This window comes from Barbus barbus (genome assembly GCF_936440315.1).
Source record: "Barbus barbus genome assembly, chromosome: 47".
In the NCBI taxonomy this organism is placed as follows: Eukaryota; Metazoa; Chordata; class Actinopteri; order Cypriniformes; family Cyprinidae; genus Barbus; species Barbus barbus.
This window is the reverse complement of record NC_136725.1, coordinates 17,714,158-17,725,415: the sequence shown is the minus strand read 5'-3', so window position 1 is coordinate 17,725,415 and position 11,258 is coordinate 17,714,158.

Below are 11,258 nucleotides of genomic sequence, written 5' to 3'. Positions count from 1 at the left end.
AATTACAAATTACATTACATTAAATTAAATGTTACATTTATAGAATAAAGAATTAAAACTCTATAAATATACATTTCAGGATTTTGGCGATGTTAGCATGCATTCTAATTTCGTAAACTGCATTCTAGGCTAGCTTGCATTTTAGTTCTATTTTCCTTTAGATCACACGTTATTATTAAATGCAATGCATTTTATAAATGTATATTTATTTATACATTTGCATGGATCTCTAAATGCATTAATATTTTCTGGCTGTCAGAAATTACATGAATAAAGAAGCATTATTCTAGAACATGTTACAATTCATTATCATTATTATTCATTCAATAATTTTATTTAAATTAAATTTAATAAAAAAATGGATTTAACACTAAACAAAAATAAATATTAAAATAAATATAAAAATTAATTAAATAAAACAATTAAATTGAATTAAAAATGTAATTAATTTTATAGACTAAAGTAAAAATTAAAAGGCCAGGAAACATTTCAGAATTCTCAGTTACACATTTTGTCCAATGTGGTGGAATATATTATCAATAATATTCTATAGTTCCATATAAATTTAATTTAAGAAAAAAAAAAAATAATTATGCATTTTTTAAATTTCATTAAATTAAATAACATTTTATTTTTAGCATTTAGAATAAAGACCAAAATTATCCAGGAAACATTTCAGGACTCTCAGGTATTTGTGATGACGTTTGCTTGCGCTTTAGTTTTGTAAAACGTTTTATGCATTAAAACATGCTCTTTAGTACCTTAATTCCTATTCTGTGCTTGTTCTGGAACAAGACTAAACCTCTTGACGTGAAATCATTTCTATGCAATGGTCTAGGATGATGCTTTTGGACAGCAGTCTTTAGTTTTGATACAATAAGTGTTTCCTATAAATTTGTATTTTCAGCAGATCTCTCGCTCTCCTTCACTGGCTTTTTTTTTTTTGTCGACGTGGTTGATACCCATTACAGTTATGAATAGTCACTGTGTCTGGATGGTCCCTGGAGCTCTGGCTATATTCTGCCCTAACAAGCATTTATGTGGCGGAGCATCAGCACCGGAGCTGCCGCTTTGCAGCTGTTTCAGCTGTTGGGCTGGAGAATCCCTTACAAAAGCACACATGTCTACAGCTCTCCCCAGACTCTACTCACATGCTGCTTCATTTCATCTTGAATGTGGCTTACAATAAATGACAGAATCTTACCGGATGTCCGGATGTTCCTCTGCATGGGGAATGGATGCTATCTGTGCCAACACAGAGAAAAAGAACAAAAGGAGTCAAAATCCCATCCAACCACCCAAGTAAAAATTTGTATAGCTAGAAGATTGAGAAATAAAAATATTTGTCTGTATTCACAGTATACAATTTGAGAATCTAATAAATGAACTTATTTTCCTAAACAGATACTATACATACAGAATACTTTTTAAGAAACGTCATTTTCTAAATATTTCTTATTCTAATTCTGTGACACATTTTTTCACCTAAAAATGTATTTGGATTGTAAATTATCACTAAATGCGATATAGTCCGTATGGATCTCTGAATGTTTTAATATTTCCTGGCTGTCAGAATTTGCAAAAATCATGCAGTGATATTCTATAAAATTTTACTATATATATTATAATTTTTTTAATTAATTTTTATTTCATGTAAACTAAATGTAATAAAATAAATAAAAGTATTAAATTAAAAATAAACAAGAAATTTAATTTAATTTTTACAAAACAAGTAGGTCATAATTTAAAGATTCTCAGTTACACCTTTAAATATATATATATATATATATATATTTGCAATAATATTCTACAGATTATATTCAGTTTAATTTAATTTAATAATAAGTTTGCTTTTAAAATATTATTATATTATATAATTGTATTATTATAATTTTAATTAATTTATTCATTTAAATTAATATTGTTTCTTAATTTTTAGTTCATAAATTAAAATTAATTTCATTTTAAATATTACATTTAAAATGTAAAAATTTAACTAAATTAAAATTATTTAAAATAAAAAAAACAATTAGAATAAAGTAAAAAAAATATTCTCAGTTACACTTTTAAGGAAAAAATAGCATCATAGACACTGAATTTTAACGAGATGCATGCCTTCTGAATAAAGAAAAGAAAAAAAATCATTCACAGACGACAGTAAATAATGGCTGCAGTCTGTACTTTTGAATATTAAGGGCTGGTAATAACCAATATTATCTTATCACCAGCTTTCAGACACCAGAATATGATCAAACGCATAATATATAACAAAATGACTTCTCTTCCACTTTCTTGTCACGAATGCTTAAGATTTGACGTCTGTTTGATTTCATTAACACCAGCAGCCGAGTGCTCATGTGAATGAGCTCGTTTTACAGGAGAGATCCTGCCTAATAAGGTAACTCTCATGAATCAATGGGAGCTAAATGAAACGGCGAATCTCTCCCACACAGGAGAATAAGCGCTTGATTGGGCTGAACAGTCTTAATGACCTGCTGTTGGGAATCCATGTATTGATCATATATATTGAATGCTCAGTGCAGCAGCGTCTTCATTCAGATGTCATCCTCCAGTGCAGCGCTGAATAAAGCCACTTTGATCTGTATAATGGATCTCTTCTGATCTCTGTTCAAAGTTTATAATTATTGACATTTGTATGATGATTTTGGGTGAGTGTGAATAAAGAAGTGCTGACCCTTTCCTTTATTGTGATTTTGACACAGTAACCCCACCATGCCTCATTGGCCACTGACCGCCACCCGCCTGCTGGCCTGCTATTGGCTGTCCACACCGATCCACACCCAGCAGGTCTCTACAGGCGCGATGCAATAAAACAGGGCACTGGAGGAGAGACAGAGAAAGGGAGAGAAAGAATGAAAGGAGCCATTGAATGAAAGAGGCATTAAATAGCTTCATAATGCATCATTGCAACTACAATTTCATTTTGTGCCTCAGACTCTGCATTTCCACTACTATCAAATGACATTTAGAAAATAAAACACTGAAATATAAATATAAAATACTAATATTAATAATAATAATAAAACAACAAATAAAACAGCAAGTGGAATAAGAAAAAGGTAGCAAACTGCTTAAATATTTTAAGTTGTGGAACATGTTGCAGAGAATAGAAAATAGTCCAGAAACACATTTGAGGATTTAATGTTCAACTTGTTTTTCAAATGTGGTGGAAAACTTTAATATATATTATAAATCATATTCCATAATTCTATAGTATATACATCTCATGTATGAAAACATGATCAAAAGCAAATTTTGTAACATAAAATGATTTCTGTTTCACATTTTTTTACAATGTGAAATTCACATTCACTATTATGTTGCAGAGGTTGATTTTTATTTATCATAATATATATGTGACTCTGGACCACAAAACCAGTCATCGGGGTCAATTTGTTTTTATTGACATTTATACATGAATAAATACTGAATAAATAAGCATTCAATTGAAGTACGGTTTGTTATGATAGGACAATATTTGGCTGAGATACAACTGTTTGAAAATCTGGAATCTGGGTGCAAAAAAAACCTAAATATTGAGAAAATCATCATTAAAAATGTTCAAATGAAGTTCTTAGGAATTCATATTACTAACAAAAAAATTAAGTTTTGATATATTTACGGTACAAAAATACCGTAATTTACAAAATGTCTTCATGGAACATGATCTTTACTTAATATCCTATAGATTTTTGGCATAAAAGAAAAATTGATTTTGACCGATACAATGTATTGTTGGTTTTGTGCTCCAGGGTTACATATTACCATAATAATCTTAACAGAGAGTGCAAATGAACAGATATCTATTTGAGAAAATATAAAAATAATTTCACACATTTGCTAGAAATGTAACCTTCATAATGTTGACATGCTTTTTTTTTTTTTTTTGACAAATGTGTCAGGAAAGAGCTTGCTTGAGATGAAATATAAGACAACTCTCATTCAAAATTGATAAATGTCTGTATTCAGGATACATACAATGCTAACTATAAAACAAATCAAAGTCATTGGCTGTTTAAAATTTCCACCACGGTCAGTTCTGCCAGAGAATAGCGACTATTAAAAACATTCTGCTGTGATGTTCGCTATTCCATAATAATTTGTGAGTTTATGTTGAATTTTTGAGCAGGAGACAGAATGACAGAGGATTGAGCTCACAGGCAGCTGCTGTCGGGCTCGACTCTGCACAGTAATCAAAGCCTGATTGTTACTCTCACAGCCGTACAACACATCTGAGTCAACTTCTGACAAAACCCTCACACAGGCTTACTGTGTTGCTTAGTAACCAAAGCACATGGCTGACCTTATATGTGTGGTCATAAAAATGTATGAAGTTCTTTTATTTATTTCTTTTATCTATTTTTTTACTTCTAATTTGAACACAAACATAATATAATATTAAATTATATCAAACAATTATACAAGTGTGTGTGTGTGTATATATATATATAATTATTATTGTATTATTATTGTATTAGTTGTTATTAGTATTTCTTAATTTCCAAGTTTTTATTTGTAGAACCATACCATTTTATTTGTAATAAATTCAATTTTAAATATATTAAAATAGACAACTGTTATTTTAAATTGTAAAAATATTTCTTAATATTAATGTTTTGACTGTATTTTTATAAAAAAAAAATGCAGCCTTGGTGAGCATAAGAGACTTCTTGAAAAATAATTAATATATATATATATATATATATATACATATATATATATATATATATATATATATATATATATACATATATATATATATATATATATGTATATGTGTGCATGTGTGTATTTTATATTTCAATATATATTATTTATTAATGTATTTTTTTTAAATGTTTTTAAGGGAAGTCTCTCTCACTGTTTCTCTACTTCTACATAATGTATACTTTTGCAAGGTTAGGAAAAGTTCAGTAGTAAATACTGAACAGGGAGTGCCTTTCTATTTCCCACTTACATTGCAAAACTCATCCTGTCCGCAGAACTGCCGGCCCATGGCTGTGTTTAAGGCCAGCAGCAGCTGAGAAGATCAGCGGGACATTCCCCCCCGTCTGTCCCTCAGGACACACAGATGTTGGGCTGGCTGTCTGCACAGCTGTAGGCCCGCCACGCACCGCGGAACCTGCAACTGTCTGACGGAGAGACGGCAGGTTGGCACAGATGGCGTGGAGGTGTACCGGGGGCTGGAGGGAGTGAGCTGGCAATGGAAATAGAAGGGCAGGTACCAACATATTCTCCATCTGGACTCATCACTGGAGAACAGCCACGGGACGTTAACATCGCCGCGGCTGAAGACCTGTCAACATGACAGACAGATGAATGTACAGAGCTGCGTTTGGTACGTGCTGCTGAGAGCAGACGGTCTCTGCTGTGAACCTGAGTAGAAGAAATAATGCTTCAATTATCCTTGTGAACATCATAATGTGCTGTACAATTTGTGATTTTTCTGTTTGGTTGCATACTTAATGGACAAATAAAATAAAAGAACATTTGTAAAATAAAATAAATAAATAAATAATAATAAAACATACAAAAACATACATGATAAATAATAAAATACATGAAATAATAAACAAAATAAAACAAATTTGATACAAAAATGAGATAAATGACGTCATGCAGTAGGCCAATAAATTTGTTCTGCATACTGCATTTTCTGATCGCAGACTTTATTATTATTATATATTATTATTTTAATTATTACTGTTATTATATATTTTATATTATATAATTATATAAAATAAATAATAATTAACATTAAACAACAAAGCACAACTAATTTGCTCTTGAAAGAGCTTGATTCATTTTCAGATTTCTAATTACATACTTTAGTGATATCATATATAATATAATTATTAGTGCTGTCAAACGATTAATCGCATCCAAAATAAAAGATTTTGTTCACATAGTATGTGTGTGGGTACTGTGCATATTTATTATGTATATATAAATACACACCCATGCATGTATATATTTAAGAAAAATATGTTATGTTTATATATTAAATACATTTATATATAATATAAATTATATTAAAATAAATATATACATGTAAATATTTTCAAATGTATTGTGTGTGTATTTATATATACATAATAAATATACACAGTACACAGATATATTATGTAAATAAAAACTTTTATTTGGATGTGATTAATCGTGATTAGTTTGACGGCACTAATAATTATATAAATGTAAAAAATAAATTGCTTTATTATTGTTATATATTATATAATTATATAAATAAGATATTTATTAAAATTAAATTAAATAATAACATTAAATAATAATAAGACACAACCAATTTGCTTTTAAGAGTTTGAATTTATATTGCAATTCCGGACTGCAGACTTTAGGATTTTTATTATACATTATATAATTAGACTGGAATTTCTGACACGTTAGTATTTTGGGAAATCAGAGCAAAGTATGAGACATTAATGAGACATTTTCTTAAAATCTAGAGGAGACGCATGTCAAATTATTTAATCTATTTCTCAGGAGAAACATCGACTTTAGCAAAAGTCTCACATTCTCTCCATTTTAATCTCATTGCTGACTGAGAGATCGAAGAGCTCTTGTACGACTTTTCTTTCTCACAGAAGCACTGGGAGAGTGAGACTGACATGCACCGCCACAGCTTTTCCTCTGATCCAAAACCAGATTCCTCTTCCCTTTCATCTTAAAGCAACACAGATGGACTTCAGCTTAACATTAAAGGCAATTCAAATCCAAGCTGGTCTCTCTAAAGGCAGGAAATTACATTTTGCAACAGAAAGTCTATTGTTCTGTAGTCCTAGAAAGCTTTCAGGTGTTTGCAGCTGAATATACTGCATTATATTCAACGCTGGCAATGCTAATAGATGCCAAACCTTTAAGACAGAGAGAATTCTAGCAAAGTCAGCTCTAATTTAAATTTTAAAGGTAATTTCCGTGGCGGTTACACATGCCCGGCTGTAGCTCAGTGTAAATATGCAATGCAGTTTTGGTAACAAGATTTTCTTGTTATTTATTTACCTCTCAATTTAATTCACAATCCATGCTGTTCGGTTCAGTAGGCCATAAAATGAGGTGTTGTTTCATTAATGGGAAATAAAAGATGATTGCATCCTAGTGAAAAAAACTAAATGAAACACTAATTGTGTTATTCTACAACTGTCTCAATTTATTTGCCTCAATTACGATGCATCACATAAAACATTGAATTAAAGAAATGAGACGAGGACCGACCGTCAGTGTGCAGCGCTGGTTTATTACTGTGGCTGGAGCCCAGAGAAGCTGGAGACTTCATTCACCATCAGAGAAGGTGTCAATCACTCCTGTAGAGGACATGCTTTACTGCTGCCCGAGGGCTCCTGTGTGACCTAAATACAAAACTGTCAACAGAAAGACTGACCAACACAGAACAAGCTGAAGAGAATCGCAAAGAATATTCTGTCTTGGATTATCCAACGCATACACTTCTATTTACACAGCATACAGGAGAACTAAAATGCCATCACTGCTATTTATACCAGGTTCCAAGGCATGTATACATATATATGTAAAATAACAAATATTTTGCATCAAAAATGGTATATGAATACTAAGATCATATATATAAAATCCTGAAAAAAAGAGCTTGAAATGTCTTTGCAAAATAATAAATATATTAAATCAAAACTTTTGTCAATGTATATTGAGATTAATAGTATATGAATACTAAGATTAATAATCACATGCATTATGATTCATATATCAAATCCTGGGAAACAAGATTAAAACCTTTATTTTAAGGTGTCCTACTTACTATAGTGTTAGCACAACATTATGCATAATTACATGCAAAAACCCTAAACCAAACTCCTATTCCTAAACCTAACCATATAGTAAGTACGTGTTGTGAAGTAATAGGCTAATACTCAGTACTTAAAATGTATAATTACACTGTAACAAGGACACCTTAAAATAATGGATATGTTGTCAAAAATTGTATATAAACTCTTAAAATTATATATATATATATATATATATATATATATATAACCGTGAAAAACAAGTCTGAAACCTCTTTGTAAAATAATAAATCATATGTATACTTACATCATGTATTGAAAGTGTACTGAAATTATTTTTTGATGGTTATTAAATCCAAACTGTTGTCAAAATGGTATAAATTACTGAGTTTACAGGACTTGGCACATGCGCTATGAATATGAATTTCATCACTCTTATTGAACTATTAATAGCATATTTGTTTTGAGGGTTTAGCATTTAGCTAAACTTGCTAAACTAAAACGTCTTCAAACATGCTTTCCCAGCCATTCTGTAACAATATGGACTAAAAACACGTTGTTATACTTACTAACGGTTCCTTAATTAGCTTGATTTATCATACTTGATCTTATTTTCAAGCAGACCTGTGAGAGATCATGAAGGGAGCCCCCACAACTCCGTTCTGAGGCGGTTTGTTTATCCTGAGACGCCCCCTGCTGGTTCTCAGGAGAACTGCATAAACACACTGGCGCATCATACACTTTTCGCGTTTATCATTTCATTTTAGCATCTACAATAACTAGAAAATATTAGATTTTATCTACCTATCACAATTAGCCTATTTTAGAATTCATGACACGTTAAAGACGCTGGTGCAGAGTAAAAAAAATAAAAAATAGAAATATGAATCTATCCTTTGCCATTCCCTATATACAGAAATAATTTGATGTCAGCAGGTAGTGTTCCTCTAATAAGCCTAATATCGGTGATCTGATAGTTGATGCTATTAGCTGATCTTAAAAGCAGCGCAGACTGCTGATGTTCAGGAGAATCACACACAGCAGCACAGGGAATCTATGAACGCTGATGTATGACATCGACCTCAAGAACAGAGAGAGAGAGAGAGAGACACTAAACCCATAACTGCCCAGTAACAAGCTCTCCCCCTTCATTGGCTGCAGAGGCAAGTGTATTTGATCAGGCCCTCAGACTAAATGACACACTCTGTTTGATCGGCACACACTAAACCTCATGTGAGAGCTAAAGGAAGACCTCAGCATCTGTCCTGTCTGAAGAATCTGTGCCCTGCTCACACCTGGGGGACTGCCTAAAGGGATGCTGCACAAAAAAATGAAGATATAGCCTACTCCCAAACCCTCTCTGTGTTCCCTGTATCAGAAGAATATGTAAGGCATTATTATTACTATTATTATTATTAACCATAGAATGGTAGTGAATATCTTAAAACCCTCATGCCGTATAGTAACATTTAGCAGATTAAAGCTGATCACTAATATGGTTTACAAATTAAAACTGGTTTATCTGACTTGTGCATTTTGCAGTCTTCTGAGGACACAGTATGATTGAAAATAAGCTATTAAATCTCTCTACATGGTGTGACATTACAGTAGGCTTTATATCAGTTAAGTCAAACATTACTGGTTCTTCTGACTGATTGACATTGATTTCAAACCTGCAGTTTGATGATTTTTATAGTACATTTTATAGTATCTTTTATCATTTGTGGAGCTTGATTGCTCTTTCATTGTATGGAAATATTTAGGCAATATATCTATGAAATACATTTTGTTTGTGGCACAAGGTGAGTAAATAATTTCTATTTTTAGCCTTTGACCTTACCTGATGCACTTGATGAATAAATATTTCAGAAGTAGATAAGACAAACAAAAAACAAAATAAAAAAATAATTAAATTAATAATAATAATTTATGTATAAATAAATAAAAACAACATAATAATGCAATGCAAAATAAAATACATTTACATTGAAAATCCATTTGACATTGTTAAAACGCTTTGAATTAGTTGCTCTTCTCAAATTGAAACTAAACCAAACAAAAAATTTTATAAATTAAATGAATAATAATTTATTAATAAATAAATAAAAACAGCATATAATAATGCAATGCAAATTAAAATATAAAAATAAATTTACATTAAAAATCCATTTGACATTGTTAAAATGGTTTGAATTAGTTGCTCTTCTCAAATTGTTTTTTTATTACATTTTTTTCCCTATCTTCCTATCATTTACTATCCAAATAAAACATTTCCTGGACAATAATATATCCTTTAAAATGTCATTCATTCATTCATTATAATAACTAAGCTCTCCTGCAGCCCGAGTCAGGCCAGAGCGGGCTAAATCAGCATGACATTTTGGGGTTTATGGACCTCTCAGCATATTTTCCCTGGTGGAAAAAAAAAAGTCACGGGAAGCAGGTTTGTTTGTAAACACACGGTGGGTTCCCTGCCAACACTTCCCTCTCACAGAGACCGAGAATAAAGCTGAAGATGAAATGGGTTCCCAGGCTGCCGTGTAATTGCGCAGCCCTTATGTTGAACCCCTTGAGCATTCATTTAAATGAGGCCGTAATTGCCACATCTGTTAACCCTCTGAAGAGCCGTCAGCCGAGTGTCACGCATCTGCTAATTGGTACAAACAGGTAGCAGACGTTGATCTCCTCCACTGAGCATCTGCCGATTAGAGTCGCAAATTCAATGAGCGGTGATTAAAGGTCCTGCTAAAATGGCAAAGGAGAGGTTTAAATACTGCTGCTGAATATGCTATAACACTTCATAATGGTGATTAACTGAGAGCCGGGAACCGTGAGGACTCCGAGGGTTGGTGTGAATTCATTTTTTAGGCGTGAAGAAAAGCTGAGGAAAATGGGTCATAGGAGTTTTACTCCTGTGGTTTGGTCAGCTGATTGTGAGCCTTAATGCTCCATAAAGCCAAAAAATATGATGTATATACAGTGCCCTCCATAAGTATTAGAAAAGTAAAGACAAAATTGCTCTGTTGGCTGTGGAGTCGAGACATTTGCAAATATGATTAAAAGATGAATATGAGACAAAAATACAGGATGTCACATTTTATTATTAGCCATTTCAACACATTCATGTTTTACCAAATAAAAAGAGCATCACTTTTAGAGTTCATCCCACTCATTGATGTGAGCATAAGTATTGGGACAGTTGAACATCAGGCAGATATAAAAAATTAAAAGCTATTATTTAGTTGCAGATCCCTTGCGCACAATAACAGCAGTGAGTCTGTGACCCATAGACATCACCAGACTCTTGGTCTCATTTAAATCTGGAGATTGACTTGGGCAATCTAAGACTTTCCATTTCTTTGCCCTTATAAATTCCTTGACTGAACTGGCAGGGTGTTTTGGGTCATTGTCCTTATGCAATATGAAGCACTTCCCAATGAATCTGGTGGCATTTTCTTGAAT